This window comes from Scyliorhinus torazame, chromosome 20, assembly GCF_047496885.1.
Source record: "Scyliorhinus torazame isolate Kashiwa2021f chromosome 20, sScyTor2.1, whole genome shotgun sequence".
NCBI classification, from domain to species: domain Eukaryota; kingdom Metazoa; phylum Chordata; class Chondrichthyes; order Carcharhiniformes; family Scyliorhinidae; genus Scyliorhinus; species Scyliorhinus torazame.
In genome coordinates, this window is record NC_092726.1 from 139,551,701 (window position 1) to 139,564,730 (window position 13,030).

Below are 13,030 nucleotides of genomic sequence, written 5' to 3' on the forward strand. Positions count from 1 at the left end.
ACTGTCATTAGTCCCACCACACAGCCAGCACTGTCAGTGCACCCACCACACAGCCATTACTGTCAGTGCTCCCCCCACACAGCCAGCACTGTCAGTGCTCTCCCACACAGCCAGCACTGTCAATGCTCGCACCACACAGCCAGCACTGTCTGTGCTCCCACCACACAGCCAGCACTGTCAGTGCTCCCCCCACACAGCTAGCACTGTCAGTACTCCCCCCACACAGCCAGCACTGTCTGTGCCCCCACTACACAGCCAGCACTGTCAGTGCTCCCAACACAGCCAGCAATGTCAGTGCTCCCCCCACACAGCCAGCACTGTCAGTGGTCCCCCACACAGCCAGCACTGTCAGTGCTCCCTCACACAGGCAGCACTGTCAGTGCTCCCACCACACAGCCAGCACTGTCAGTGCTCCCAACACAGCCAGCAATGTCAGTGCTCCCCCCACACAGCCAGCACTGTCAGTGGTCCCCCACACAGCCAGCACTGTCAGTGCTCCCTCACACAGGCAGCACTGTCAGTGCTCCCACCACACAGCCAGCACTGTCAGAGCTCCCACCACACAGCGAGCACTGTCAGTGCTCCCCCACACATCCAGCACTGTCAGTGCTGTCCCCACACAGCCAGCACTGTCAGTGCTCCCACCACATAGCCAGCACTGTCAGTGCTCCCACCACACAGCCAGCACTGTCAGTGCTGCCCCCACACTGCCAGCACTGTCAGTGATCCCACCACACAGCCAGCACTGTCAGTGCTCCCATCACACAGCCAGCACTGTCAGTGCTCCCCCACACATCCAGCACTGTCAGTGCTCCAACTACACAGCCAGCACTGTCAGTGCTCTCCCACACAGCCAGCACATTCAGTGCTCCCAACTCACAGCCAGCACTGTCAGTGCTCCCACCACACAGCAAGCACTGTCAGTGCTCCCCCCACACAGCCAGCACTGTCAGTGCCCCCACCACAGAGCCAGTACTGTCAGTGCTCCTCCTCACACAGCCAGCACTCTCAGTGCTCCCACCACACAGCCAGCACTGTCAGTACTCCCCACACAGCCAGCACTGTCAGTGATCCCACCACACAGCCAGCAATGTCAGTGCTCCCCACACAGCCAGCACTGTCAGTACACATCCTCACAGCCAGCACTGTCAGTGCTCCCAACACACATCCAGAACTGTCAGAGCTACCCACACAGCCAGCACTGTCAGTACCCCCCCCCCACACACAGACAGCACTGTCAGTGCTCCCCACACAGCCAGCACTGTCAGTGCTCCCCACACAGCCAGCACTGTCAGTGCTCCCCACATACAGCCAGCACTGTCAGTGCGACCCCACACATCCAGCACTGACAGTGCTCGCGCCACACAGCCAGCACTGTCAGTGCTCCCCCACACAGCCAGCACTGTCAGTGCTCCCCCCACACAGCCAGCACTGTCAGTGCTCCCACCACTCAGACAGCATTGTCAGTGCTCCCCCCACACAGCCAACACTGTCAGTGATCCCAACACACAGCCAGCAATGTCAGTGCTCCCCCCACACAGCCAGCACTGTCAGTGCACCCCCACGCAGCCAGCACTGTCAGTCCTCCCCCACACAGCCAGCAATGTCAGTGCTCCCCCACACAGCCAACACTGTCAGTGCTCCCACCACACAGCCTGCACTGCCAGTGCTCCCACCACACAGCCAGCACTGTCAGTGCTCCCCCCCCACACAGCAAGCACTGTCAGTGCTCCCCCACACAGCCAGCACTGATAGTGCTCCCCCACACAGCCTGCACTGTCAGTGCTCCCCACACAGCCAGCACTGTCAGTGCTCCCCCCACACAGCCAGCACTGTCAATGCTCCCCCCACACAGCCAGCACTGTCAGTGCTCCCACCAAACAGCCAGCACTGTCTGTGCTCCCCACTCACAGGCAGCACTGTCAGTGCTCCCACCACACAGCTAGCACTGTCAGTGCTCCCCCCACACAGCCAGCACTGTCAGTGCTCCCACCACACAGCCAGCACTGTCAGTGCTCCCACCACACAGCCAGCACTGTCAGTGCTCCCCCCACACACAGGCAGCACTGTCAGTGCTTCCCCACAAAGCCAGCACTGTCAGTGCTCCCCACACAGCCAGCACAGTCAGTGCTCCGCCCCACACACAGCCAGCCCTGTCAGTGCTCCCCCCACACAGCCAGCACTGTCTGTGCCCCCACTACACAGCCAGCACTGTCTGTGCTCCACCACACACAGCCAGCACTGTCAGTGCGCCCACACAGCCAGCACGGTCAGTGCTCCCCCACACAGCCAGCACTGTCAGTGCTCCCCCACACAGCCAGCACTGTCAGTGCTCCCTCACACAGGCAGCACTGTCAGTGCTCCCACCACACAGCCAGCACTGTCAGTGCTCCCATCACACAGCCAGCACTGTCAGTGCGCCCACACAGCCAGCACTGCAAGTGCTCCCCCACACATCCAGCACTGTCAGTGCTGACCCCACACAGCCAGCACTGTCAGTGCTCCCACCACATAGCCAGCACTGTCAGTGCTCCCACCACACAGCCAGCACTGTCAGTGCTGCCCCCACACTGCCAGCACTGTCAGTGCTCACACCACATAGCCAGCACTGTCAGTGCTCCACCACACACAGCCAGCACTGTCAGTGCGCCCACACAGCCAGCACGGTCAGTGCTCCCCCACACATCCAGCACTGTCAGTGCTGACCCCACACAGACAGCACTGTCAGTGCTCCCACCACATAGCCAGCACTGTCAGTGCTCCCACCACACAGCCAGCACTGTCAGTGCTGCCCCCACACTGCCAGCACTGTCAGTGCTCCCACCACATAGCCAGCACTGTCAGTGCTCCCATCACACAGCCAGCACTGTCAGTGCTCCCCCCACACATCCAGCACTGTCAGTGATCCAACTACACAGCCAGCACTGTCAGTGCACCCACCACACAGCGAGCACTGTCAGTGCTCAAACAACACTGCCAGCACTGTCAGTGCTCTCCCACACAGCCAGCACATTCAGTGCTCCCAACTCACAGCCAGCACTGTCAGTGCTCCCACCACACAGCAAGCACTGTCAGTGCTCCCCCACACAGCCAGCACTGTCAGTGCCCCCACCACAGATCCAGTACTGTCAGTGCTCCTCCTCACACAGTCAGCACTGTCAGTGCTCCCACCACACAGCCAGCACTGTCAGTACTCCCCAAACAGCCAGCACTATCAGTGATTCCACCTCACAGCCAGCAATGTCAGTGCTCCCCACACAGCCAGCACTGTCAGTACCTCCCCCCCCACACACAGACAGCACTGTCAGTGCTCCCACCACACAGCCAGCACTGTCAGTGCACCCCACCACACAGCCAGCACTGCCAGTGCACGCACCACACAGCCAGCACTGTCAGTGCTCCCCCCACACAGCCAGCACTGTCAGTGCTCTCCCACACATCCAGCACTGTCAATGCTCGCACCTCACAGCCAACACTGTCAGTGCTCCCACCACACAGCCAGCACTGTCAGGTCTCCCCCACACAGCCAGCATTGTCAGTGCTCCCCCACACAGCCAGCATTGTCAGTGCCCCCACCACACAGCCAGCACTGTCAGTGCACCCACCACACTGCCAGCCCTGTCAGTGCTCCCCCCACACATCCAGCACTGTCAGTGCTGCCCCCACACCGCCAGCACTGTCCGTGCTCCCACCACACTGCCAGCACTGTCAGTGCTCCCCCCGCACACAGCCAGCACTGTCTGTGCTCCCCCACACAGCCAGCACTGTCAGTGCTCCAACCACACTGCCAGCACTGTCAGTGCTCCCCCGCACACAGCCAGCACTGTCTATGCTCCCCCACACAGCCAGCACTGTCAGTGCCCCCACCACACAGCCAGCACTGTCAGTACTCCCCCTCACACAGACAGCACTGTCATTGCTCCCACCGCACAGCCAGCACTGTCAGTGCTCCCCACTCAGCCAGCACAATCAGTGCTCCCACCACCCAGCCAGCAATGTCAGTGCTCCCCCACACAGCCAGCACTGTCAGTGCACACCCACACACCCAGCACTGTCAGTGCTCCTAACACACAGCCAGCACTGTCAGTGCTCCCCACAAAGCCAGCACTGTCAGTCCCCCTCTCCCCCACACACAGCCAGCACTGTCAGTGCTCCCACCACACAGCCAACGCTGTCAGTGCTCCCCCACACAGCCAGCACTGTCAGTGCTCCCACCACACCGCCAGCACTGTCAGTGCTCCCCCACACAGCCAGCACTGACAGTGCTCCCCCCACACAGCCAGCACTGTCAGTGCTCCCACCACACAGCCAGCACTGTCAGTGCTCCCCCACACAGCCAGCACTGTCAGTGCTCCCACCACACAGCCAGCACTGTCAGTGCTCCCCCACACACAGGCAGCACTGTCAGTGCTCCCCCACAAAGCCAGCACTGTAAGTGCTCCCCACACAGCCAGCACTGACAGTGCTCCGCCCAAAAAAAGCCAGCACTGTCAGTGCTCAACCCACAGAGCCAGCACTGCCAGTGCTCTCACACACAGCAAGCACTGTCAGTGCTCCCCCACATAGCCTGCACTGTCAGTGCTCCCCCCTCACAGCCAGCACTGTCAGTGCTCCCACCACACAGCCAGCACTGTCAGTGCTCCCCCACACAGCCAGCACTGTCAGTGCTCCCCCACACAGCCAGCACTATCAGTGTTCCCCCACGCAGCCAGCACTGTCAGTGCTCCCCCCCCCACACAGCCAGCACTGTCTGTGCTCCCCCACACAGCCAGCACAGTCAGTGCTCCCACCACAAGCAAGCTCTGTCAGTGCTCCCCCCCACACAGCCAGCACTGTCAGAGCTCCCGCCACACATCCAGCACTGTCATTGATCCCACCACACAGCCAGCACTGTCAGTGCACCCACCACACAGCCAGAACTGTCAGTGCTCCCCCCACACAGCCAGCACTGTCAGTGCTCTCCCTCACAGCCAGCACTGTCAATGCTCGCACCACACAGCCAGCACTGTCTGTGCTCCCACCACACAGCCAGCACTGTCAGTGCTCCCCCCACACAGCTAGCACTGTCAGTGCTCCCCCCACACAGCCAGCACTGTCTGTGCCCCCACTACACAGCCAGCACTGTCAGTGTTCCACCACACACAGCCAGCACTGTCAGTGCTCCCCACACAGCCAGCACGGTCAGTGCTCCCCCCACACAGCCAGCACTGTCAGTGCTCCCCCACACAGCCAGCACTGTCAGTGCTCCCTCACACTGGCAGCACTGTGAGTGCTCCCACCACACAGCCAGCACTGTCAGTGCTCCCACCACACAGCGAGCACTGTCAGTGCTCCCCCACACATCCAGCACTGTCAGTGCTGACCCCACACAGCCAGCACTGTCAGTGCTCCCACCACATAGCCAGCACTGTCAGTGCTCCCACCACACAGCCAGCACTGTCAGTGCTGCCCCCACACTGCCAGCACTGTCAGTGCTCCCACCACATAGCCAGCACTGTCAGTGCTCCCATCACACAGCCAGCACTGTCAGTGCTCCCCCCACACACCCAGCACTGTCAGTGCTCCCAACTCACAGCCAGCACTGTCAGTGCTCCCACCACACAGCAAGCACTGTCAGTGCTCCCCCCACACAGCCAGCACTGTCAGTGCCCCCACCACAGAGCCAGTACTGTCAGTGCTCCTCCTCACACAGCCAGCACTGTCAGTGCTCCCCACACAGCCAGCACTGTCAGTACACATCCACACAGCCAGCACTGTCAGTGCTCCCAACACACATCCAGAACTGTCAGAGCTACCCACACAGCCAGAACTGTCAGTACCCCCCCACACACACAGCCAGCACTGTCAGTGCTCCCACATACATGCAGCACTGTCAGTGCGACCCCACACAGCCAGCACTGACAGTGCTCGCGCCACACAGCCAGCACTGTCAGTGCTCCCCACACAGCCAGCACTGTCAGTGCTCCCCCCACACCGCCAGCACTGTCAGTGCTCCCACCACTCAGACAGCACTGTCAGTGCTCCCCACACAGCCAGCACTGTCAGTGATCCCAACACACAGTCAGCAATGTCAGTGCTCCCCCCACACAGCCAGCACTGTCAGTGCACCCCCACGCAGCCAGCACTGTCAGTCATCCCCCCCACACAGCCAGCAATGTCAGTGCTCCCCCACACAGCCAACGCTCTCAGTGCTCCCCCACACAGCCAACACTGTCAGTGCTCCCACCACAGAGCCTGCACTGCCAGTGCTCCCACCACACAGCCAGCACTGTCAGTGCTCCCACCCCCACACAGCAAGCACTGTCAGTGCTCCCCCACACAGACAGCACTGACAGTGCTCCCCCACACAGCCTGCACTGTCAGTGCTCCCCACACAGCCAGCACTGTCAGTGCTCCCCCAACACAGCCAGCACTGTCAATGCTCCCCCCACACAGCCAGCACTGTCAGTGCTCCCACCACACAGCCAGCACTGTCTGTGCTCCCCACTCACAGGCAGCACTGTCAGTGCTCCCACCACACAGCCAGCACTGTCAGTGCTCCCCCCACACAGCCAGCACTGTCAGTGCTCCCACCACACAGCCAGCACTATCAGTGCTCCCACCACACAGCCAGCACTGTCAGTGCTCCCCCCGCACAGACAGCACTGTCAGTGCTCCCCACACAGCCAGCACTGTCAGTGATCCCACCACACAGCCAGCAATGTCAGTGCTCCCCCCACACAGCCAGCACTGTCAGTGCACACCCACACACCCAGCACTGTCAGTGCTCCCACCACACAGCCAACGCTGTCAGTGCTCCCCCACACAGCCAGCTTCGTCAGTGCTCCCACCACACCGCCAGCACTGCCAGTCCTCCCACCACACAGCCAGCACTGTCAGTGCTCCCCCAAACACAGCCAGCACTGTCAGTGCTCCCCCACACAGCCAGCAATGACAGTGCTCCCCCACACAGCCAGCACTGTCAGTGCTCCCACCACACAGCCAGCACTGTCAGTGCTCCCCCACACAGCCAGCACTGTCAGTGCTCCCACCATACAGCCAGCACTGTCAGTGCTCCCCCACACACAGGCAGCACTGTCAGTGCTTCCCCACAAAGCCAGCACTGTCAGTGCTCCCCACACAGCCAGCACTGTCAGTGCTCCGCCCCACACACAGCCAGCCCTGTCAGTGCTCCCCCCACACAGCCAGCACTGTCAGTGCTCTCACACACAGCAAGCACTGTCAGTGCTCACCCACACAGCCTGCACTGTCAGTGCTCCCCCACACAGCCAGCACTATCTGTGTTCCCCCACACAGCCAGCACTGTCAGTGCTCCCCCCACACAGCCAGCACTGTCTGTGCCCACACAGCCAGCACTGTCTGTGCTCCCCCACACAGCCAGCACTGTCAGTGCTCTCACCACAAGCAAGCTCTGTCAGTGCTCCCCCCCACACAGCCAGCACTGTCAGAGCTCCCGCCACACATCCAGCACTGTCATTGCTCCCACCACACAACCAGCACTGTCAGTGCACCCCCACGCAGCCAGCACTGTCAGTCCTCCCCCCCACACAGCCAGCAATGTCAGTGCTCCCCCACACAGCCAACGCTCTCAGTGCTCCCCCACACAGCCAACACTGTCAGTGCTCCCACCACACAGCCTGCACTGCCAGTGCTCCCACCACACAGCCAGCACTGTCAGTGCTCCCCCCCACACAGCAAGCACTGTCAGTGCTCCCCCCACACAGCCAGCACTGACAGTGCTCCCCCACACAGCCTGCACTGTCAGTGCTCCCCACACAGCCAGCACTGTGTGTGCTCCCCCCACACAGCCAGCACTGTCAATGCACCCCCCACACAGCCAGCGCTGTCAGTGCTCCCACCAGACAGCCAGCACTGTCTGTGCTCCCCACTCACAGGCAGCACTGTCAGTGCTCCCACCACACAGCCAGCACTGTCAGTGCTCCCCCCACACAGCTTAGCACTGTCAGTGCTCCCAGCACACAGCCAGCACTGTCAGTGCTCCCACCACACAGCCAGCACTGTTAGTGCTCCCCCCGCACAGACAGCACTGTCAGTGCTCCCCACAAAGCCAGCACTGTCAGTGATCCCACCACACAGCCAGCAATGGCAGTGCTCCCCCCACACAGCCAGCACTGTCAGTGCACACCCACTCACCCAGCACTGTCAGTGCTCCTAACACACAGCCAGCACTGTCAGTGCTCCCCACAAAGCCAGCACTGTCAGTCCCTCCTCCCCCACACACAGCCAGCACTGTCAGTGCTCCCACCACACAGCCAACCCTGTCAGTGCTCCCCCACACAGCCAGCACTGCCAGTGCTCCCACCAAACCGCCAGCACTGCCAGTGCTCCCACCACACAGCCAGCACTGTCAGTGCTCCCCCAAACACAGCCAGCACTGTCAGTGCTCCCCCACACAGCCAGCAATGACAGTGCTCCCCCCACACAGCCAGCACTGTCAGTGCTCCCACCACACAGCCAGCACTGTCAGTGCTCCCCCACACAGCCAGCACTGTCAGTGCTCCCACCACACAGCCAGCACTGTCAGTGCTCCCCCCACACACAGGCAGCACTGTCAGTGCTTCCCCACAAAGCCAGCACTGTCAGTGCTCCCCACACAGCCAGCACTGTCAGTGCTTGCCCCACACACAGCCAGCCCTGTCAGTGCTCCCCCCACACAGCCAGCTCTGTCAGTGCTCTCACACACAGCAAGCACTGTCAGTGCTCACCCACACAGCCTGCACTGTCAGTGCTCCCCCTCACAGCCAGCACTGTCAGTGCTCCCACCACACAGCCAGCACTGTCAGTGCTCCCCCCACACAGCCAGCACTGTCAGTGCTCCGCCCCACACACAGCCAGCACTGTCAGTGCTCCCCCCACACAGCCAGCACTGTCAGTGCTCTCCCACACAGCCAGCAGTCAGTGCTCCCCACACAGCCTGCACTGTCAGTGCTCCCCCCTCACAGCCAGCACTGTCAGTGCTCCCACCACACAGCCAGCACTGACAGTGCTCCCCCCCACACAGCCAGCACTGTCTGTGCTCCCCACACAGCCAGCACTATCAGTGCGCCCCCACAGAGCCAGCACTGTCAGTGCTCCCCCACACAGCTAGCACTGTCAGTGCTCCCACCACACAGCCAGCACTGTCAGTGCTCCCCCACACAGCCAGCACTGTCAGTGCTCCCACCACACAGCCGGCTCTGTCAGTGCTCCCGCCCTCACAGCCAGCACTGTCAGTGCTGCCCCCACACAGCCAGCACTGTTCGTGCTCCCAACACATAGCCAGCACTGTCACTGCTCCCACCACACAGCCAGCAATGTCAGTACTCCCCCACACAGCCAGCACTGTCAGTGCTCCCACCACACAGCCATCACTGTCAGTGCACCCACCACACAGCCAGCACTGCCACTGCTCCCCCCACACACCCAGCACTGTCAGTGCTCCCTCCACACAGCCAGCACTGTCAGTGCTCCCCCACACAGCCAGAACTGTCAGTGCTCCACACACAGCCAGCACTATCAGTGCTCCCCCACAGAGCCAGCACTGTCAGTGCTCCCCCACACAGCTAGCACTGTCAGTGCTCCCCCACACAGCCAGCACTGTCAGTGCTCCCACCACACAGCCAGCACTGACAGTGCTCCCCCCACACACAGGCAGCACTGTCAGTGCTTCCCCACAAAGCCAGCACTGTCAGTGCTCCCCACACAGCCAGCACTGTCAGTGCTCCGCCCCACACACAGCCAGCCCTGTCAGTGCTCCCCCCACACAGCCAGCTGTGTCAGTGCTCTCACACACAGCAAGCACTGTCAGTGCTCACCCACACAGCCTGCACTGTCAGTGCTCCCCCTCACAGCCAGCACTGTCAGTGCTCCCACCACACAGCCAGCACTGTCAGTGCTCCCCCCACACAGCCAGCACTGTCAGTGCTCCGCCCCACACACAGCCAGCACTGTCAGTGCTCCCCCCACACAGCCAGCACTGTCAGTGCTCTCCCACACAGCCAGCAGTCAGTGCTCCCCACACAGCCTGCACTCTCAGTGCTCCCCCCTCACAGCCAGCACTGTCAGTGCTCCCACCACACAGCCAGCACTGACAGTGCTCCCCCCTCCACACAGCCAGCACTGTCTGTGCTCCCCACACAGCCAGCACTATCAGTGCTCCCCCACAGAGCCAGCACTGTCAGTGCTCCCCCACACAGCTAGCACTGTCAGTGCTCCCACCACACAGCCAGCACTGTCAGTGCTCCCCCACACAGCCAGCACTGTCAGTGCTCCCACCACACAGCCGGCTCTGTCAGTGCTCCCGCCCTCACAGCCAGCACTGTCAGTGCTGCCCCCACACAGCCAGCACTGTTCGTGCTCCCACCACATAGCCAGCACTGTCAGTGCACCCACCACACAGCCAGCACTGCCACTGCTCCCCCCACACACCCAGCACTGTCAGTGCTCCCTCCACACAGCCAGCACTGTCAGTGCTCCCCCCACACAGCCAGCACTATCAGTACCCCCACCACACAGCCAGCACTGCCAGTGCACCCACCACACAGCCAGCAAAGCCACTGCTCCCCCCACACACCCAGCACTGCCAGTGCTCCACCAACACAGACAGCACTGTCAGTGCTCCCCCATACACAGCCAGCACTGTCTGTGCTCCCCCACACAGCCAGCACTGTCAGTGCTCCCCACACAGCCAGCACTGTCAGTGCTCCCCCACACAGCCAGCACTGTCAGTGCTCTCCCACACAGCCAGCAGTCAGTGCTTCCCACACAGCCTGCACTGTGAGTGCTCCACCCTCACAGCCAGCACTGTCAGTGCTCCCACCACACAGCCAGCACTGTCAGTGCTCCCCCCACACAGCCAGAACTGTCAGTGCTCCACACACAACCAGCACTATCAGTGCAGCCCCACAGAGCAAGCACTGTCAGTGCTCTCCCACACAGCTAGCACTGTCAGTGCTCCCCCACACAGCCAGCACTGTCAGTGCTCCCACCACACCGCCGGATCTGTCAGTGCTCCCGCCCACACAGCCAGCACTGTCAGAGCTCCCGCCACACAGCCAGCACTTTCAATGCTCCCACCACACAGCCAGCACTGTCAGTGCACCCACCACACAGCCAGCACTGCCACTGCTCCACCCACACACCCAGCACTGCCAGTGCTCCACCCACACAGACAGCACTGTCAGTGCTCCCACCACATATCCAGCACTGTCAGTGCTCCCACCACACAGCCAGCACTGTCAGTGCTCCCCCCACACGGCCAGTACTGTCAGTGCTCCCACCACACAGCCAGAACTGTCAGTGCACCCGCGACACAGCCAGCACTGTCAGAGCTCCCTCACACAGCCAGCACTGTCAGTGCGCCACCCACACAGCCAGCACTATCAGTGCTCCCCCATACACAGCCAGCACTGTCTGTGCTCCCCCACACAGCCAGCACTTTCAGTGCTCCCCACACAGCCAGCACTGTCAGTGCTCCCCACACAGCCAGCACTATCAGTGCTCCCCCACAGAGCCAGAACTGTCAGTGCTCCCCCACACAGCTAGCACTATCAGTGCTCCCCCACACAGCCAGCACTGTCAGTGCTCCCACCACACCGCCGGCTCTGTCAGTGCTCCCGCCCACACAGCCAGCACTGTCAGTGCACCCGCCACACAGCCAGCACTGTCAGTGCTCCCCCACACAGCCAGCACGGTCAGTGCTCTCCCACACAGCCAGCACTGTCAATGCTCGCACCACACAGCCAACACTGTCAGTGCTCACACCACACAGCCAGCACTGTCAGTGCTCCCCCTCACAGCTAGCATTGTCAGTGCTCCCCCACATAGCCAGCACTGTCAGTGCCCCCACCACACAGACGGCACTGTCAGTGCATCCACCACACTGCCAGCCCTGTCAGTGCTCCCCCCACACATCCAGCACTGTCAGTGCTGCCCCCACACAGCCAGCACTGTCCGTGCTCCCACCACACAGCCAGCACTGTCAGTGCTCCCCTCACACAGCCAGCACTGTCAGTGCTCCGCCCCACACACAGCCAGCACTGTCAGTGCTCCCCCCACACAGCCAGCACTGTCAGTGCTCTCCCACACAGCCAGCAGTCAGTGCTCCCCACACAGCCTGCACTCTCAGTGCTCCCCCCTCACAGCCAGCACTGTCAGTGCTCCCACCACACAGCCAGCACTGACAGTGCTCCCCCCCCCACACAGCCAGCACTGTCTGTGCTCCCCACACAGCCAGCACTATCAGTGCTCCCCCACAGAGCCAGCACTGTCAGTGCTCCCCCACACAGCTAGCACTGTCAGTGCTCCCACCACACAGCCAGCACTGTCAGTGCTCCCCCACACAGCCAGCACTGTCAGTGCTCCCACCACACAGCCGGCTCTGTCAGTGCTCCCGCCCTCACAGCCAGCACTGTCAGTGCTGCCCCCACACAGCCAGCACTGTTCGTGCTCCCACCACATAGCCAGCACTGTCAGTGCACCCACCACACAGCCAGCACTGCCACTGCTCCCCCCACACACCCAGCACTGTCAGTGCTCCCTCCACACAGCCAGCACTGTCAGTGCTCCCCCCACACAGCCAGCACTATCAGTACCCCCACCACACAGCCAGCACTGCCAGTGCACCCACCACACAGCCAGCAAAGCCACTGCTCCCCCCACACACCCAGCACTGCCAGTGCTCCACCAACACAGACAGCACTGTCAGTGCTCCCCCATACACAGCCAGCACTGTCTGTGCTCCCCCACACAGCCAGCACTGTCAGTGCTCCCCACACAGCCAGCACTGTCAGTGCTCCCCCACACAGCCAGCACTGTCAGTGCTCTCCCACACAGCCAGCAGTCAGTGCTTCCCACACAGCCTGCACTGTGAGTGCTCCACCCTCACAGCCAGCACTGTCAGTGCTCCCACCACACAGCCAGCACTGTCAGTGCTCCCCCCACACAGCCAGAACTGTCAGTGCTCCACACACAGCCAGCACTATCAGTGCACCCCCACAGAGCAAGCACTGTCAGTGCTCCCCCACACAGC